At 38.1% G+C, this 19,984-nt stretch overlaps 1 protein-coding gene across 7 annotated transcripts in view; it reads left to right on the top strand.

Moving 5' to 3' along the window:
• The window catches only part of OTUD7A (OTU deubiquitinase 7A), a 107,931-nt gene that overhangs the window by 34,921 nt on the left and 53,026 nt on the right, over positions 1-19,984 (top strand). For 4 of the 7 annotated variants that reach the window (XM_021554172.2, XM_021554171.3, XM_021554175.3 and 1 more), the window contains exons 2-4: positions 620-695; positions 5,564-5,681; positions 6,231-6,336. The gene's annotated coding sequence lies outside the window, so the exon portion shown is untranslated. The remainder of the gene's footprint in view (positions 1-619; positions 696-5,563; positions 5,682-6,230; positions 6,337-19,984) is intronic. The other 3 variants (XM_077785875.1, XM_021554174.3, XM_021554173.3) reach the window with 2 other exon arrangements.

Genomic DNA, 19,984 nt, shown 5'->3' on the forward strand with positions numbered 1-19,984 from the left:
TTCATCTGCCCATCTGCTTTCTGGGGGGTGGATGGTGGCTTTAGGTCAATAGCAGTTGATCTGATCAAGGATATAAAGGTTAGGGGTGATACAATTGGGGACATGTCAAATTCAGCAGGTAACATGGCTTGTGCTTGGATCAATTCTGCCTCCTGCTGAGAAAAACTGGTGCAACAATAAAGTGTCAAGGCTGGGTGTCGTGGACTTGATGAAGGTCACAACTCAGAGTTCAGGGTGTGTTCATTGTTCTGCACTAACAACTCGTGTCTGTTAGCACCAGGGTTGGACATTTTGCTTCAGAAAAGGCACCTCCATGTAGAAACTTAGGGCAAGGCTGCTACCGCAGCATGAGGCTACAGCAACCTGGAATAGTATTTTGTGTATGAGTTCTTTCATTAGATGGTGCAAGGTAGAGTACAGAGTCATCCTGCTTCTTTTAACAATAAAATCTGACACACCTGAGCCCAGGGAGGCCAGCTGGAAGAAGATACTGAAACCTCCCAGTAAATGAGGTAGCATTATGTAGCATTCAAACAAGTTACATATTACTTCAGATAAATAAGAGTTGTTTCTTTATGATCTTTGAACTTATTTGCATGTTTCTCATTTGTTCTTTCAGGTAAGACAGTGAAGTCTTTAACTGCTCCAGAAGAAGAGGGTCTGGAAAGAAAATGTCTCTGGCAAAAAAGTATCAGGTAACACTGGTAGTGGGGAAGCTTATTAAGTTTTAAAATATTTATCTGAACCAGTCTTGATGGACCTGAGTTACACCTGAATTCGAAGTCACAAGTGTAGAGGAAGGAAATCTTGAGCTCTTGGTCACCGAAACCAGGAAAGTGCCTGCTTTTCGTTTTTTTAATGTAAAGTGCTATTGCTTTTGATATGCAAACAGTGCACTATACTCTGTAACCTCGGTCTTCTAGAGAGCAAAAGGAAGGGCAGAGAAAAATCTGCATGGTGCAGGAATTCAAATGATATGGAGACAGGGCTCCTGCTCTTTTTCACAATGCAGTAAAATTCCAGTAAAGCAAAAAGAGATCAAAATCAGCTTAGACTCTGAGGGCAAGGATTGCCTTGTGTTGTAAGGGGCATTTGACAATTCCTGTGTGCCATGAGTATAAAAGGTAACTGAGATGACTGAATGTTAAAGTAGCTGGAGCAAGCAGTAATAGAACTGAGTGGGCTGTAGCCGAGTGACAGCTCATCATATAATCATCATGTTTTCCACTTAGAGCATCTCTGAAAAACAAGAAAGATGGTTTAATTCTATTTGCTTTTCCTCTAAAAAGAGATTTGGAGTAATTGTTTTTTGGAGAACCTTCATTGACATCTGGGCCATAGGTACCTATTTTGAGTGATAGAAGAGTTATTGCCTGTGGTTCAAAATATCTTCTCTCACACACACCCCTCATTAGATCGTAGGAGAATTTCCCTTAGTCATTTTTCTTTTTCCTTAATTGCGTTCTCTTGCACAGAGGTCAGGCTGACTCTGCTGGCTTTTCATGGTGTAGAAGCAATTAGTGAGGAAAGCACAGATTTGTGCTTGTTTTGGTGTCTTTGATGTGCCATTCTTCCTCCTGCCTATGTCTCACCCCTGAGGAGCTGCTGGAAGAATCCTAGATGGGCACAGATGGACCACCTCAAAGAGCAGCCCCCTGCCCTCCCCATGGCTCAGCTGTACCATGGTAGGGAGCCAGGCCATTGTCCCTCCTTCTTCTCCCCAGTTCCAAGAAGCTGACTGAGGAGCAACAATGGTTCTGTGATTATATAAAGCCAGTAGCAGGTTCCCAGTTTTTACAGGAAGCTCTCAGTATCCTCTAAGTCAGTGGGGTTTGTTTAGCATTATCAGGAGAAGGTAACTGGCAAATGGCTTTATTAGGTGAAATAGGATTTAAAGGAAAATGGGTCTCACAAGATGAAGCTAAAATCAATAGGAGATTGCACTTTATGCTGTGAGTCTCTAAGACTCTGTGTGTACCATGTGATCTAGTTTTGGGTTGGGAGCTTGTCAGGTTTTGTATCCAGAAGTGGCTTTGCAGTTCATAAAATATGGTTCTTTTTTAAGTGAAATTGTATTTATTATTGGTAAAGGTGGAGTTGTCCCTATGAAGTTGATGAAATGTTGTAAAAATGTCAGGAAGGGTGAAGCTATGCCTGTGCTTTCCTGTGAAGTCATTCAAACTGGGTGGTTGGTGCAGAGTGTAAGGGAGCAAACTTCAATTGTTTGCTTTTTGTATTCTTGCAGAAGGGGTAGCTGTTAGCAGCAGTGCACTCCACTGAATTGCTAAAGTTTGTGCACCTCTCTAGCAATAGGTTTTCCTACTGCAGCCCACCACTGAAGTGTCTTTATGCCTGTAACTTGCTTTGCTGTTGGCTTTCAGTTACTCTTGGGGGGATTGCATGTGTGTAAGATTCAGAAATAGCTTTTTCTCAGAAATTTAGGGCAGATAAGTTAACTAGAAATTATCAGAAATTAGGAATATACATGCCAAAAGTCATTAATTTTCTGCCACCTAGGAATGAATGAATGAATAAAGCACTTGTCATTCTCATTTAATTGAGAATTCTGAGTTTTCAGTGGCTAGGGAAAAAAAAGAGCTACTTATTTAATAGTGTTTTTAAAATATGAATATGTTTAATAAAGTGTAGATGTTCACAATATTGGGGAGGCAAAAACAAGCTTTATGGTTTTGTACTTATTTCTCAGTCATGTCTACAGACCTCTCAATCAGCAGAGCAGGTGTCACCAGGTGGCCCAAAGAAGAAGGAAGAGGAATCCACCTGTTCAGGCCTTCTGGGGTTTAGCATCACCTTTGAGTCAGTGCAGACTACTTTTGCTGGGGAAGTGCTGTAAGGCAGATAGGTGGAGACTGGGGATAACATCCATTGTTGGTTCAGTTCAGATTGCACCTATCTTACTTCAGATGATGAATGTAGATAATTGATCAGCTTGACAGCTGAGATTTGGTATCTTTCTAGCATGGGCCTGGAAAAGTGCCTTTGCTTTTTGTGATAAAGAACTGTGTGTAAGGTCTTAATTAAAAAGAGAGTTTTCCCTTGTGAAAAAGTGTCTCTAGCTTTTGATCAGTCAAACATTTGCTGTGACTTCATGCTGTTACTACAGATGCTGACACATAAGCTCTGGGAGCTAAAGGGACTGTACAGAAAGTGTCCCAGCATCTTGGTGATACTGCTTCTGTCACCAAAACCTTCAGAAGGCATCAGAGATTGTCACATTTTGGTTATGCCATAAACAAGACCCAGTCTGAATTTTGAAAGTATTAATAACCTTTATTGGAAATTACTGTAAATTTTCATGTTCTTTCCAGAAAAATTTTCTTGTGATTGTTTCAGTTTGACTCTAGTGCCATTTGTTTTTCTTTCATTCTGGATGAATCATCAAATAGCTGAATGTAGAATTGAATTTGACTGAGGTCAAATTCATTGCTTGTATTGGCAATTAGAATTTCATTTAAATCTGTAGTTCACACTTGTAAGAAGCTGTGGCTTTTGCTCCAGCCTCTTCGTTGAAAGACACATTTTGTATCTCCATGCCCATTATTTGTGCTGTCATAGGAATTAAACCCAATTAGAATGACACAAATATTCTTTCTCTCATTTGCCTAACTCTGCTTTATTACCTAGTGGATACAAGCAAACATCCAGGGATGGTGTTAACAGGAGGCAGAGAAACCACAAGAGACTCTTCTCTGCAACCCCCTATGTATTATTTTTTTCCTTCAGTTTTTTTCTATCTAAAGTGATATTTGTTCTGGCTATCTTTTAACTTCTGCAATTAGAGCAGCTGTTTTTATTGGGCCTTCAGAGAGACCAAGGGGCACTCTGATGGACAGTGCCACTGAGAAGTCCTTCCATGTGTGCTGTTTCTGAGTGTTGTGAGTGTGCAGCAGCTGGGCAGGATGAGGGGGCACCAGGACAGCACAGCAGCATTAGTGATGCACCACTTGCTCTCAATGATTTGTGGGTGTGGCTGTAATGAGTGTGTGAAAGAAATGCTGCTGTTGCAAAGGTATCAGATGAACTCACAGATTTTGAGCACCATTTTTTATCTATGAGAAATTTGGCATAATTGTGTGTACTTGTATAATCTGCACATAACAATAAAAACACTACAGGGAACTGAGCTGAAGTTTGGGTAATGTTTCAGTCTAGAAGTTTGAAATAAAGACTTTGGCAAGAGTGAAAAAACTATCCAGACAATCTCTTTAAAATGTCTAAATTTGGCATTTTGGATTGTTTCATATAATGCTAAGAAATAAAGATGTGTTATCTTTAATAAAAAATGTCAGTAAAATGTTGCATGTGAAATTCAGTCAAAATTCGTTAAAATGTACATGTAAGTTCTCAACAGCATGGAATTGTATCTTCATTTTCTAAATCTTCAATATGTTGGTTTTATCACCACCACCACCACTACTTGGAAATACTCTGTGTATGAATATGGAGACTGTTTAGTTCTTTCTGGTCAGATTACCATGGCTGTTCTTCCTTTCAGTGCAGTTCCACAGAATAGTGAACTTAGTACTCTAGGTGGCTGACATGAGCTCAACTCAGCATGTGGACCACGTAGTGTCTAAGGGCTTTAAAAATGTCCAGCAAAGGTGTGTTATGTTGAAATCAATTTGTGCAACAGCATATACTTGGAAAAAACACAGCTAAGAGAGTGGAAAGGGAAAATAAAAAAAAAAGTGGGTTGGATTTTCTTTTTAATAAAGGAGAAAGTGTAACTAGTAGGGATATCACTTGAAAAAATTGTGCAAATTCACAATTCATATTCTTAACATTCAAAAATTATAAGAATGAAAGCCCCAAAAACTTCAGATTATGTTTTAAGACTTTGATGAATGATGCCTAGACTAATAGAGAAGCAATATGTAATCAGTGTCAAATGTTATTTGGTCACAGTATTGCTAAACAGGCTTAAAAGAAGAGTATGTGCAGGTCATTTTTGCTCTCTTAGCAGGTCAAGCAGATCAAAGCTATATAAACTACAACATACCCAGTCAGGATGCAAAACACTTGAGATAAAGCTCATTAAACCACCTGGGTCTATGCTTCATGGTTAATCTAATTAATATTGAGGATTCTTTTAGATCAGTCTGCAGTGCTTGTTGGTTTTGGGGTTACTGATTTTTTTAGACCATATTACTTTTTTTTTTTTTTTAACAAAATGAGTCGTTTTCAATCTGCAGGTAAATTTTTCATAAGTAGAAACAGACTAATTATATTGGATCTACAGGAATATTTTACTCAGTTCTGCCATGGACAGAACTGGTCAAACTGGTAGAAAGCTAGCCCTCTAAATGGATTTTGAGGTGTGTTTCCTGTTTATCTAAGCCAAACAGGAAGGGGGCTGGGTTCCTGAGAAGCTGCCATCTGATGTAGAAAGCATAGAATTATTTTTTCCATAATAGTGGTACAGAAAAGTATCCCAGGGTCAGAGTGTGTAGTGGGTATGAGAAATGGATGCAGAACAGTAAAGTAGAGTGACTTTTGGAATAAAACAGTAAAACTTGTTCTGCTGTTCTCTCCATCCTCATAGGTACATGATACTGCAGAGATTCAAAATCAGAAGTAAATCAGCTGGACAGTTGCCCCCTGCCTTCCTAAAGAGGCAAATATATTAGAAACAGAAGAAGGGGCCTACCTACCTCATTCCTGTGAGTAGCTATAAACATCCCCTCCATCCCTCACATCAGCATCTGCCAGGTAGTTATTTTGGAAAGCTGAACATAGGGATGAGGTGAAGAAAACAAAAATTTTAATTTGCTTTCTTGGTGACAACAATTAAGTGTAGCCAACTAAAGAAACCAACTAAAATTTGTTTACCAGGCTACCAGCATGCCTATTGCCTGTGGGCTACACAGAGCTGATGGATGATGCATTGTTACTCATGAAATGAACCTTTATATGTGCTTCCTAAAGCTTGCATACTGCATAAATTCCTAAAACCATCCATATCATTGCCATGTTAAACTGATGCTGCAGTTGATGTGTCACTGCAGAAGCTGTTTGTTCTTTGCTTTTGTATTTCTTAGCTGTTTATTCTGTAGTAAGGTGGTGTAACCCATTGTGAGGCTTGAACAGAAATGCCCAGAGTGACCCCCTTGGTCAGGGCAGTGAACAGAACAGTGTTTGCTGAACAGCTGCTGTGTAGCTGATACTGCTCTGAGTGCCTTTTCCTTGTGACTTCTCTGCCCTTTCTCCAGGGAGAAGGTGGGTTTGCTGCTGTGGGTGCCTGCCTTGTTTGCTTCACCAAAATGAGGTAGGGCATGCAGGAGAGAAGGGAGACTGTTGCAAGCAGAACCTATCATGGTGAGTCAGATTTTGTCCCTGCTTTTGCTGTAAGAGCTTCTCAATGTTGCTATATTGCTCAAACCAAACTGTTTTCACAGAAATCTCTCTTCCCTGGAAGTATGTTATACATAACACTTCCTTGGCAGCAGTGCTGGATTGAGAAGTTCTTCCCTACTGCTTTTGCCTCCCCTGCTTCATGAGGTCCACAAAAATGCTTGGGGGGACCTTCAGCAATTTAAGGCAGCAAATTGAATGGAGCTGAAAATAATTACTCTCTACCATGTATGCATGAAAATATGAGAAACTGTGGTCTGTAGCTTTGATTTGGAACCACAACATCTGTCTTGAACATTATCCTAAAATTAAATACATGTGAACTGTATTTTTAATTTTAAGTTGCTAAATGCCTTCTAAAATACCTCATACTAATACTCATAGAGATTAATTCTGCATGACTATAGATTAAGTTTTCAGTCATTGTTCGCTGTGTTTGTGTAGGAGTCCCAGGAGTACAGTGCCAGTCCATAGCACTGCAGTAGGGACATTATCTGCCCTAGTGTCTTCATTTAATGGATTTGTTTCTAATTTTGAAGCTTAACCTTAGGTTTGAAATTCACTGCAAAGAACTTTCTCAATAGCAATAGGGAGTAATGAAACATAGTTTGTTATAGAAGCATTGCCCTTCTCCCTCCTTCTCATGGTGCTAATTCTGTCTCATGTCTTGCCTTCTTTCTTGCCTTCATTTCTTCAGTTTTTCCCAGCCTCCCACTTCTGTGTTATCTCAGTTTTCACATCATCTCAGTACCTTTTATGGATGTGTCAGGTCAAGCTTCCGGGCAGAGGGTTCCCACATACTGCACCCAGGCCTAAGCAATTGTGTGTCTACAGATGTGACAGTTTTGAATCTTCTGAAAAATGTTTACTTTCAAGAAAGCTTCATACCAAATATGTATAGACAGACTGGTTCATGTGTGGTGAAGCAAAAAAGCAAAGTTAGAATTCACAAATCTTTCTTTCCTACTTTCAAGCATTAATTTATCTAGTTCCTGTGTTGTTTTGGGGACACATTGTTTTGTTGTTATTGTTTTTATTTGTTTTGGTTTTGTGTTGTTTTCTTGTGGGTTCTTTTTTGTTTGGTTTTCTTGTTGTTGTTTTGTTTTTTTTTTTTGTCTCTGACTGCCAGAGGTCTCTGCTTGAGCATAGTTTCCATGTCTGTCTCTGCTTGAACACAGATTCTTTGTCTCTTCCTTTCAGAAATGGGACTTGGTGTTTCAGACTGTCTCAAGGCTCTTGAACTATTGCTGAGCTCATCATTTCTCTCTATAGCTGATGCATATGTTTTTTCCAAGCTCCACCCTCCTGTGTGCATGCTGGATTTAATTTAAGCTTTTGAGGATTAAGTATGGTATTAGTAAAACCTTTGGGATTCTTGCTGAGAATTGTATAAGTATCCATTTTGATCATGGAGAAGCAGCTGTATCCATGTGTTGAATATAGAATTTTTCCTTTGGAACCACTGTCACTTCAGAAGTCCTTGTGAGGTTGGACACTGCACTCAGCATCTGTGAGTCCCTGTCTTTCTGCTTGGGTGTCAGACTACTTTGATTTGTCCTTGCCAGATCACCAGCACTGAACAGATTGCATTGCTCTTTTCTGCTGGGACAAAGTCAATCCATGTTAATGGCTTCTTTAATCTTTTAAAAGTGATTATTTTATTTGGGGCAGTGGCTCCAGCCAATTCCATTCTCTTGCTAGGGATGGTAGTCAAAGAGAGATAAGCAGTGCCTGCATAAGACAAGTCAGACTCTAATCTTGCTCATTTTGTGCCTAATTTAACTGAAAAAAAAATTCTGAACTTGGTTCTCAGAAGTCATAACAGTGCATGGCTTATGTAGTTTACCTTCTCCAACCTTGATTTCAGGTAATACTGGTTAGCCCTATTAACTCTTGTGTATCTAATCTAAACCAAATTTATCCAATGTATCTTGTTTGTGCATCTGAATTGTCTAATTCTACTTATACTTCTGTTAGAGTTTGGTTTTGAAGGTCCAGAAGAGGAAAAAATTAGAGTAGACCAAGGGTCCAGAAGAGGGAAAAATTTGAGTAGATCAAGGAACCTGCAATCTTGAAAAAAAGAGGAGGAAATTCAATTATCTATTATTCCACCTTGCATAAGTTTTTTTTTAATGGTGTAAGTCTCTTTTAAGCTACTACTTGCTTTTGTAAAAATAGATCCTTCTTGAATATTTCTTTTACCAACTTCCTAGAACTTAGTTCTCTGTGTGTCCCCTGATGCCCTGATTTAGATGGCAAAATCTTCAAGTCACAGGTGCTGTTTGTTGCTGTCTTAAGCTGTGGGAGCCCTTCAGGTCCTACTGAGCTCAGTGCCTGCTTGAGCAAGGTGCTGTTCTGGCTTGTAAATAAGCCCAAGTATCTCTCATCCTTCGTCTCACAGCTCCTCCTTTGCAAAGGAATTTCCAGGTTCTAGTTTGTTTTGCACATCTGCATCAAGTAGCTGCTTTTTCCAGCAGGGCTGGGGACAGCATCCCCCAAAGCACAACAAATTCCTGCCCACGAGTTGTTAGGAAACTGCCTTTTTTGGGATGTAGGCCATGTCCCAGAACTTTCCTGTAGTGAGGAGGTGGTTATCACTTTTAATTTTCTGATGCAGTTACTATAACTTGTAGTCAGAGTGATAAGACACAAATGTTATTCCATTTTATTTAAGTTCCATCTTGATGGTTGCTGTGGTAGTATTTTTACAGAAGTTGGCTTATTATAGAGCAGTGGCATTTGGTTTTACAAGTAACTGGGACACATTACCTGCCACTACAGGCGGCTTACTCTTGAATTCATCACTTGGCATTTACTGTTCATTTTAGGCTGATTTAAGATAATGTACCATTTGATTATAGTCTGATTTTCAATATTGAATTGTTCCTAGGAATCCTCATTAAGATACAATTAATAAAGACTAACTGCTACATTAGGGTACTTGGGCAGCTCTGCCTGACGTGGGTGGAAGTAGAACTGTGTTGTAATTACAGACAATGCTCTGTCATTTTGAGATTTAATTTCTAGTTGGATTGGTTATTTTAATAACTGTCTGTTATCAGACAGTTATATTACATAATAGCAACAATATTGTTATGGCATGAGGTACATACTGTGAGTGCAAACATGGAGATGTAGAAAACAAACATTGCAGTGCTCTTCTACATGCCTATACAGCTTTCATCACTTATTTTGTCAGTGTAAATGAAATAATTTACTCAGTTCTCATGAAATCAAAATACTTTTGCTGTATTTTAGAAGTAGAGTAAAATACTTCTAAGTCCTATTCCACAGTGAGAAATTAGATTAATTCTCTTTTGCAGAGACTGTTTAAATCCTGTTTTTTACCACTGAATCCATGTCTCTAAAGCACAGACTTCACAGAGCCTTTCTGGCCAGTGTATTTCTTCTCTTAGCCAGTACTGTCCAAGGTAGTTTCTCATGGAATTTCAGGAAGTTTGTTTGTCTTGAAGATTTATTTTTCACAGTAAACCTATTTTTCTGAGGTAGGTAGTTCTAGACCTGGGTGAAAATAATTAAATGTATCCTTTAAAAAAATGTTCTCACTGGACAATCTAGCCATCAGGATATAATTTAATTTAAAAATGTGGACTGGTTCAGTTCAGAGCAAGGCCCTGTCATTCTACAGAAATATATCTTAATCTAACCATCTTAATCCATGAAAATTACCAGTATAGAGCAGTAAAGGATACAGTTTAAGTATTTGATGCAGTTTAAGTATTTGATACTTTGAGCGTATTTATACATACATTTTATAGTTATTTAGCATGAAGTCCATGGGAATTTCTATTTCATTGGATTTGCTGTTAATAATACGATGTGCATATTAGCACGGTGTCTGCAGACAAAAATAGACAGTGGCTGCATGATGAAAGCATGATCTTTGTCTCTCTTGAGATACTACTATTTTAGATAAGGTGATTAGAAACTCTTTAATTTCTAACGTTTTAAACCTTTAAAATCAGATGCTGCATGGGTTCTGTAGTAGAGTTTAAGCATTGCACAACTGAATTATGGCCTAGCCTAAGTTCATTCAGTCATATTTATGATTAAATTCATGTGGTTTTGACTCACTTCTCCTTCAAAGCCAGAAAGGATTTCAGTAAATTAGACAAAAGCTATCCATACCTGATCTGTCAGTGTTTTTAATGTATATAAGGGCAGAAAGCATGTGGCTAGAGAAGCTGGCACTGCTTGTATTGCTAAAAGAAGAAAGAGCCAGTTCATAGAGAAGACAGGGAATAAATACCTTGTTTCCAAGTCATCTCCTCTCACATTTCTTTTGAGCTACCTCTATTTAAAGCATGAAAAACTGACATTTGTTTCACAAAGATGTTTAAAATCTTTGGAAACTTTACCCAGAGAGAATAAAGTTTTGAGTAACTAAAATAAGTTACAGCATAAATTAAATCAGCAAAATTCTAAAAGCATTTCTTCATGGAGCAGTTAATTCTTTACAGAGGACTAGAGGAGCCTTAACACTCTTATAAGCTGAAAGGACATTTGGCAAATAGTAAATTTCAAGGCTGAAAAGGGTCAAACAAACACTGTGGTGAAGTTCCAGATACTTATTTCCTGGTCACATTTTGTTAAATTTGAAACTGAGTCTACATCCTTTTCAAAATGTGTACTGCATGTAATTATATTCCAAATATTGTTTCACTGGAGGCTATGAGATTTGGCTGTTTAATTTGTGTTATTTATTATTGCTGTGTTACAAAAAATGAATTGTGCACTGCTGGTATAATAAACGACCAAATGTCTTATCAAATGGGCAGGGATTAAAAGGATGTCTTATTAAAATGTCTTGGTTGGAAAGTTCTGTGAGTAATTGGATAAATTTTTATGGTGAGGTATTTTTTTTTTCCTGAGGGAATGATCTTTCCCTTTATGCAGAAATTAAGAGAGATTTACATTCTTTTCAGCAATTGTTAACATAGATTTTACTGCGTACAAGAAATCATTAAAATATTTTTTCATGCTTCTGAAACCATCTGCTGGATTGCTCAATACTATGAGACCATTAGATACAATTTTCATTCCTGTGACAATTAAAGCATCACTGAGAGCAGGTGCCCCCCAAGAAGAAGCCAGTCATCTCTTTTGGGAAAGTTTGCTGGTGGAGAAAAAAAAAAAGCCTGAATTAGCACAGTACATGTTTTTTACACTGTTTGACAGAAGTGCATACACATGTCTGGGCTAACTCTGGGATGTGCTGGTAGCTGCACGAGTTTAGGGTATTAAAGGACAGAAATCCAAAGAAAATTATGCTTCCTTGTCTCTTCTGCTTGCAGAACAATTTCCTGCAAAACTGATAGGAAATCCCAAATAAATTTTCTACACATAGAGCTGGTTTATTCCTTCTGTAAATTCATAGATATTGAGTGTGCCTTGAAGCATGCTGATCCTTGTGTGTTAACCAAAAGTAGATAGATGGGTCGAGATAACACTGAAGAGATTGGCACCTTCAGCATTGAGATCTGCCTTCTATTTCTGAAAAATATTGGCGCTATTTATAAATTTGGAAAATCACAGGACTGTATGTGGTTTATCATGCTTATGCTTGTTAGTTCAGCTTCTGATGTACTATTGTAATTAACTATATTCCTAGCTTTCACAATCACAAGACTGTTTTTCTATTTTTAAGGCCTTCTGCAAGAATACTGGATATTTTATCTTCACTGAAGTGCTGTGGCACATTGCAAATGATGTATAAAGCTTTAGTGTTTCTCTTTATTTCTCTTCAGAGTACATGGTATATACATTGTGCTGTTTGACATCATAGCCAGCTTAGTAATGCCCAGGAGAAAGTTTCCAAGGCCTAGAAGGGAGAGCAAAAGTACTATGAAAGCTAAACCCCAAATTTCATCTTTATGCCTCTACCTAAAATGAGCAGGGAACTGGAAAAGTTTTCAGTGGTTTTTTCAGGCTGTTTAAAATACAGATGCAGGAGGAGGAAAAAGACTGCAGTTCCTCCCTGCTCTTCCTTAGCACATCAGCACTGTCTAGAACAGTACATGCTGTCCATTTTCCTGCTCAGCCAAGGCATGGTGAGTCTCTTGACCTGTCTATGGTATTTCCATTGCAAACATTCCTTCACTGCTGCTGTTCCATGTTAGCAAGACAAAGTATTATAGCTCCAGCAGTACAGGTATTTTCTCAGCTTCAGCCCTTACCTTTTTGCTTCCACATGGAAAAAAAAGCCCTTGTTGAAGCCTTTGGTCCCATAGATGTGTGTTCCTTCATTTCAGCGTTTAACAGATGGATTAGTTCATGGAAAGAACTGAGATCAATGTGAGCAAATCTGTCCCTTAATAAATGCTTGTAGTGGTTTGTAGAATGCATGATAGGACAGGAAGATTCCCAAGGTCAGCTTACTGGAGTGACATTCGGTTAAGTGTCTGACTTTCTAAAGGTAAAGTATTATGGGAACATTTACTGCTTATCTCTAAGTAGCAATTGCAATTATAATATAAATTCTCTGCATGTCTTCCTGTTTGAGAGCTTAAACTCTATAATTTGAATTACAGAGTAGGTATAGGGCCCAATTTTCAACCTCCTGCTGGAGATGGTTTGTATAACTTTGGGCCATTTGGCCTTGTCTTTACTTTTGGAGACTGACAGTCTAATTTAATCAAGCAGATGTGGATTTTTATATGTGGAGTAGATATTCAGTCACATAAGCTGTGAAAAAATTCACAGGTTAGATTCAGGACTGTTTGAAGTTGCCCAAGAAGTTAATTGCTAAATTTCTTTTGAATGAAATGTATTTTTGGAAGTAGTATTTTTTTTCCTTCCTTTTATTTAAAGTCTCCAATCTATAGAGATCATCATCACAGAAAACATTATTGTTATGCATAAGAAAATAGCAGTTGCTGTGTAGTTTCCAAGTTGCATATATTACAATGCACATAAGCATAAGATCAATTTCTATATTAATTAAAACACAAATACTAGTGGCATGAGTTTAGTTCTAATACAAGCTTAAATATTTGACAGTTTGATGGTGGTGACCTTCTTCTTTTCTTGACATACCACTTTTGCTTTGAAGCTACTGCTTGAAAAATCATATTATTATCAACTGGGTAAAGTTCAGCTTGTACCATTTTGCATTTCAAGTATCATGAACTCCCCACAGATAGTTTGCTTTTCAGTGTGTACTGACTGCAGCTCCAAGAAATGAGCTCATTCTGTCTGTCATGAAATGGAGAACACTGCTGGGTAATTGACTGCATCAGCAAATGGAAAAGCGAGAGGTTTTTCCCAAACATTTGTACATAAGAGAAAAGCTGACTCAAGTGAGTCAATATTGTGTGTCTGCTGGTTTTGGCTGGGCTAGAGTTAATTTTTTTCACACTGTCTGGTATGGGGCTGTGTTTTGGATTCATGCTGAACACAGGGTTGATAATACAGAGATGTTTTTGTCATTGCTGACTGGGGCTCACAATGAGCCAAGGCCCTTCGTGCTTTTCTTACTTCTAGGCTGGGGAGGGATCTAGGGGTGCACAGGAGGTGGTGAGGAGACACAGCCAGGACAGGTGACCCCCACTGACCACAGGGATGTTCCAGACCCTGTGACAGAAAGGAAGAAGGAGGAAGGGAGGACATTTGGAGTGATGGTGTTTGTCTCCCCCAGCCACCATTCTGTGTGCTGGGGCCCTGCCCTCCTGGGGATGGCTGAACACCTGCCCAACCACGGGAAGCACTGAATGGATTCCTTCTTTTGCTTTGCTCTCCCAGCTAAACTATCTTCATCTCAACCCAGGAGTTTTGCAGCTTTTACCTTTACCAGTTCTCATCCTGGTGCTGCTGGAGGGGGAGTGGCCGAGGAGCTGCGTGGGGCTGAGCTGCTGCCTGGGGTTACACACAGCAGCACACACTGCCTGTCTGGCAGGCTGACTGATCTACTGCAAAGCGACTGACATCACAAAGAAAGCCATCATTTTTTCAAATAGGTTTCTGCAAAGTTAAGCAGGGGAAATGGGAGTTCTGCTTCTTGCACTGTGGTTGTTCACTCCTTAATTCATATAGTTGGGTTGTTTGCAGGTGATGGAAGAACATGGTTTCAAGCAAACTCTTTTTAGTTGTTCTTTTATTTTCCTTGGTTGTTTTTTTTTTTTTTGTTTTTGGGGGCTTGAGAGGTTTGGTTTGTTTTTGGGGGTTTTGTTTCACTTGTTTGTTTTTGGTGGGGTTTGTTTGGTTTTTTAAAAATTCCTTTTGTGTGGTTTATAGTCTTGTCTGAGTGTTGAGCATCTGTCTTTCAAATACTGCTGATCTGTTGTCGTGGGACCGACTCCCTGCATCAAATCATAATTTTCTATTTCCCTCCCTCCCACACAGCCATTTCTGTTTCATATAAAACCTAAATTAACTTAAAGATCTTCCTTAAATCGTTCCTGTTCCACATCCACAACTTTTTATTCTGAATCAACAGTAACAGAATTCTCTCTCCTCCTTGCATTTCTGGCTAATAAGTAGCCCTGCGAATCAGGCAGAGCCATTTTCTGCCATGAGTTTTTGAATAATTTCTACTAAATTGACAGTGGGTATTGTCCGAAGTGCTGAAACATTTGTTTCTAAAAATAATCAGCAACAACTCCCAATCAGCTCTGCTGTGCATCTGGCTTCTGATCAGCAACAAAGCAGAGGAGTTTGATCAATGTCTTTAAAATTTAAAAAAAAAAAAAATGTGTGAAAGAGAATAGTTTTTTTGATAGCTTAAAGGATTTTTTTTTTATTCTATCTGTCAGCTTTCCAGGGTTTTTATGATGAAATTCAGGGGAAAATGCAGGTATTTCTGAAATCCTTTCAGAATGCAATTTCAGATGTTTAAAAAATATATAAATATTTTTCTCTGCAGCAGATTAAATGGAAAGATATTTATATGCTGAAGCTTACAGTAAGCTCTAAAAATATGTCCTAATTCCTTAAAGTGAGGTTGTCATCACGTTTGTCAGCTAAGGCTCAAGGAGACTGCAAATTCTGTTGTGTTTTCTTCTCTTTTTCCTGTCTGGGAGTTCATGATGAACTCCCAGAAGAGTGTTTGTTTCAGAAGAGTGTTCTTCATTTAGTTTACAGGTGCTCTTTTCATATGTGAATTTCGTACATAAGTTAAAAAAATGCAGACACTGGTTTTGGTTTTTTTTTGTTTTTTTTTTGTTTTGGTTTGGTTTGGTTTTTTGGGTTTTTTTAGCTGTTGCCTGTAGACATTAATATTCAGTGTGGTGAAAGGTTTTATTCTCCCACCCCCTGGCTCTATTTTGCAATCAGTAGCCTTTTTCATATGTTTTTTCCTGGCATTATGAATTTCCTAGTTTGTACAGTGCTATTTAATTCCATGTCCTGCTTTTCCATAGAATGCAATAATAGATGATGACGACAGTGGCAATTAGAACTAATGGGCTACTTCTTAGAGATGCTGAATATCCATTAATCCTGTTGAACTTGGTCAGAAATTAGGCTATTTTAGCATCAAACTTGGAATATCTGTTAGTTGCTGTTGGTTTTTTTTGTGTGTACAATTCTGGTGTGTGTTTCCTTATAACACTTGATTCATCAGCTTTCAGTTCTCCTTGTTTAGCTGGAGTATTTCCTATTAGTTTTCATATTGTCTGAATTACAGGAAAAATCATAACTGTAGAGGTAGTTACAGCTCATTTATGGAGAAAACTAAGTCTGTGTTACCAAATTGATTTGACTAAATGAAAAACCTGTTTAGGGCAGTTTTTAAAAAATTTTTCATGAACAACCATTTTTAATATTAGGTAATTTCACATTCATTTCACTGACTTTCCTATTGCAGGACTTTTCAATTACTCATGTAGTCTAAGTGAAACACACAGTTACTATACTTATAAATCTTCAGAATGTTAAATGAATCATTCTAGATGCCATGTCTCAAATCTTTATTTCCTCATTTGTATCTGTAGCTGTTTTGAAATCTTGGAGATATATTAAATGATATGCTTCTTTAGGATGAAGAGGAATTAAGTCTTCCATTCTCCTTAACTTTCTAAACTAAATGCAGTAACTGAGGAACATAATGTTTCACAGAAATAAGGATGGGAGTCTGAGGGTTGGGGGGAAATTACCCAGTTTTGTTTTGCTGAATGGTGTGTGTGTGTTCTTCTCTGCTGGATCTCATTTAGCTCAGCACACACCGAGCTGATATTCCAGCTTCTGCTGAATTCCAGCACGTTACACAAATGCCTGCTCATAGCTTGCTATTCTTTCTAACTTATGTGCACCTAAGGACTTATAAGAACTTGCTTTTTGTACATAATTTGAATTTCAGAAGTTCAATCCTGTTGCCACTTTTAGGGTACTTGTAAGAGAGAGACCTTTCTCATAGGTTTGTCACTGAAGCTGTGGGATGAACCAGTTGAGAGGATCAGTATTTTTAAGTGGAATGTGGAAAAATCACCAGTGTTTTTCCTTGATGTGAGGAACAATGTCACGTGCAGAATAACAGTCAAGCCTTGTGTTTAAAACAGCAGCTGAATTGTCTCCATAAAGGCATGGATGTGCTGCACACTCCATTTTTAAAGACTATACTGAACCCTTAATCGCTGACTGTGCACTTGACATACAATTAAGCATTTGAGCCTTCCTCTGATCTCTGTGTACAGGAAGATAAAGGATGCTTGGAGACTTGTATTAGACTATTTATACAGAGCTCATACTGCTAACACTTTTGATGTCTTTTAAGCTTCTGCCTTCATATCCCTGTCAGCTCAATCCACTGCACACATTTTCTGAGTCAAACTGGCATAAGCTGGGAAGGGGAGAAATGTGTTCACGTGCAAGAGCACTGGTCACAGTAAGACTTTTCTAGCAGAAGAAGAAATCCTTTACTTCATCAGTAACTTGTGACAGACTCTACAGATTTAGGACATTGATAAAGCAATAGGTGTTTCTCATGTAGTGATTATAAAGGAATTTCAAGTGATGAAGGTTCAGGGAAAAAAAAAACAAAACTGAGTCTGTGCCAGCACTTCAGACTGTGCTCAAAAACTTGTCTTTGGAAAGTTAGATCATTGAGGTGCTGCCTTACTCTGGGGAATGACAAATGTCACAGATCTGCAAGAACATGAAACATCAGCTAGTCATGAATCTTCTGTAGCTGAGCTGTAGACAGATGCTGTGTGTCAGATTTTGCATCCTTCCCCTCAAAGTTTTCAACACAGACATCTGCAGGACACAGATAGACACAGTTCCATGGCTAGAATAGAATTATCATTTCTGTGGTACTTGTCCTTTGTCTTTAAGGAGACCAGTACCAATAGTGGCCATCTTTATCATGGAAACCCCTTCCTGATGGGGGTCTTGTAATTATTTCTTGAATGTTATTGCTTCCCTGTTATTAGAGATATCTTTTCCCTCATATGTTGCTTGAGCTAAATAAATTATTGTAAAGAGCCAATGAGCAGTGGGTAAGGCTTGTACTGAATTTAAAACTTGCACTGAAGAAACCAAGTCTTGACAGAATCTGAACACAAATCTGATGCTACAGAAGGTGATGATTTCTGTCTGGACTTACTTCAGTGTGTATGTATGTATGTAACAAAAATAATGGAAGCAAGCACGCAGTTGAGATGTGCTCATGCTTGGGGAGATGCTGATCCATATTCAACAGAGTATTGGCAGAGGTTTCCAACACTGTGCAGCTGATCCTAAGCTGCTGAGAAAATTGTAGGAAGTATTTGAGTCCTGTGTCAGAAGCAGAAGTAGAAAATGGAACCCCTTTTGAGTTCAGAACAAGCAGTGCATGAGAGTCTTGGGAGAGAATTCAGGTATTTCTAGAAGCTAAGTGGAGGAAGCTTCTTCAGCTTTTTGTTAGTGACTGGTTTGAAATGTCAGATAAAAAAAGGGGAAAATGAGAGTTAATGTGGATATTCATTCTTAACAAAAAACTTCCCTGATCTCTGGCCTCAGCTGATTCTGTCTCAGGCAGAATTCAAAATACTTGTTGGAGATGGAGTTCTTTGGTTTGCAATATGTATGTAGCATCTTCAGTCTGCCTTTCATTTTCTTTGCTAACTTCACACAGAAGCTGTTGCAAGGACCATGCAAAGCCAAACAAATAAATTAAAAATTTGTGCTCAGAATGATGAAAGAATTGTAATTGAAATTCTATCCTGAACCTTTTCATATCTCATGATAACTTTATTCTGAGTGTTTATATCTTTGTGTAGTTTGTCACAGACCAAGTTGGGTTTATATAGGGAGAATTCTTCAGTTTCTCAATTCCCCATACAGGGGAATACAGCAGAGTAAGCAGTATTTAGGGTTGATCTTGAACTGCTGAAGCTCCAATACATATATGAGAAAGGCTGAAAAGGCTGAGTGAGCTATGTGCCTGTTCTTGTGCCCTGACCATTACAGTATCCAGGGTAATATTTTAGATAACTTATTCACAACCACAAGCTAAGTGGAATAATTTTTATTTCAGTTGAAATGGTATATGATATAATAAAAAAAGATTACTGCAAGGACATAAGTTGAGTCCTCTTTCAAGAAGTAGTAGGCTGAATGTTGGAAAGTGTTTATTACTCTGTGCAGCAGATGTGTTGAACAAAGCTATAAAAATGTTTTGATCATTGTTTGTTAATATGTGTTGAAAAAAAAGGAACATACTTCACTTGTTTATTTCTAGGGCAATGATAAAAGTTACATCTCCTTAGCAGAAGCATCATCTTTCAGTTTTGAGGGCTGGATATCAGAGTTTTTAGTTATTTCCCAAAGCTAAGGGGAGTTCCTTAGTGTAGGTATTTCAGTTGGTTAATATCGTATAGCTGGAAATGTGGAGGCATATTCACCCTTGATGATTATTTCTATCCCCTGCAGTCCAAGTACCCTTGAAAGTGTTAAGAGTTATTAAAAAGTTGCTTCTTTAAGTTGAGGGTTTTATAGTTATTTTTAAGTTCCCTGAGGGTGATAAAGGGTCACAAGCAAATGTGGTTTGACTGAATTTCCTTTGCAATGTATGAAATTAAGCTTTTCGTGCTGTTACAACCTTTGAAATAATCTGCTTCAGTGTGAGGGTATCTGTGGTGTGCTACGTCCATATGTGAGTTCCAACGAAGAATTGAAGATAATACTTTGGTCATATTTATGGGTTTTGCATAAAAATATGTCATGGTGAAGAAAAAAAAAAGGTAGGCCTCTTATTAACTCCTGTATGTTAGTTCATATGCACCTGAGTTAGGGCTGGGTAAGGTAACACTTGTTAATTGAGGTACTTAAGTTACAGTTGAGCTGTCACACAGACAACTGGGAGTTTTTGTGTAGGAACTATTATCTACTGAGATTTGGTTCCTTGGGTATGTATTTTAGGAAATAGCAAGAAATAATATTAAGTTCTGTTTCCATATCCTGATTCTCAAAAAATCATAAAAACTGTGGACCTTGGTATAGTTTTTCCTGTTTCAAAAGCATTATCAGAAGGAATGTTTTTTATCATAAAAAGATTTGGGCTAGTTTTGGTGAGGCTGGGCCCAGTTACAACTGTATGAGTTTTGTGAATGGATTAAAAAACCAGAAACAATAAAACTGATTGTAAATGCCTTTTAGAATGATAAGGTGAAGCTTT

This window comes from Lonchura striata, chromosome 11 (assembly GCF_046129695.1).
Source record: "Lonchura striata isolate bLonStr1 chromosome 11, bLonStr1.mat, whole genome shotgun sequence".
NCBI lineage: Eukaryota > Metazoa > Chordata > Aves > Passeriformes > Estrildidae > Lonchura > Lonchura striata.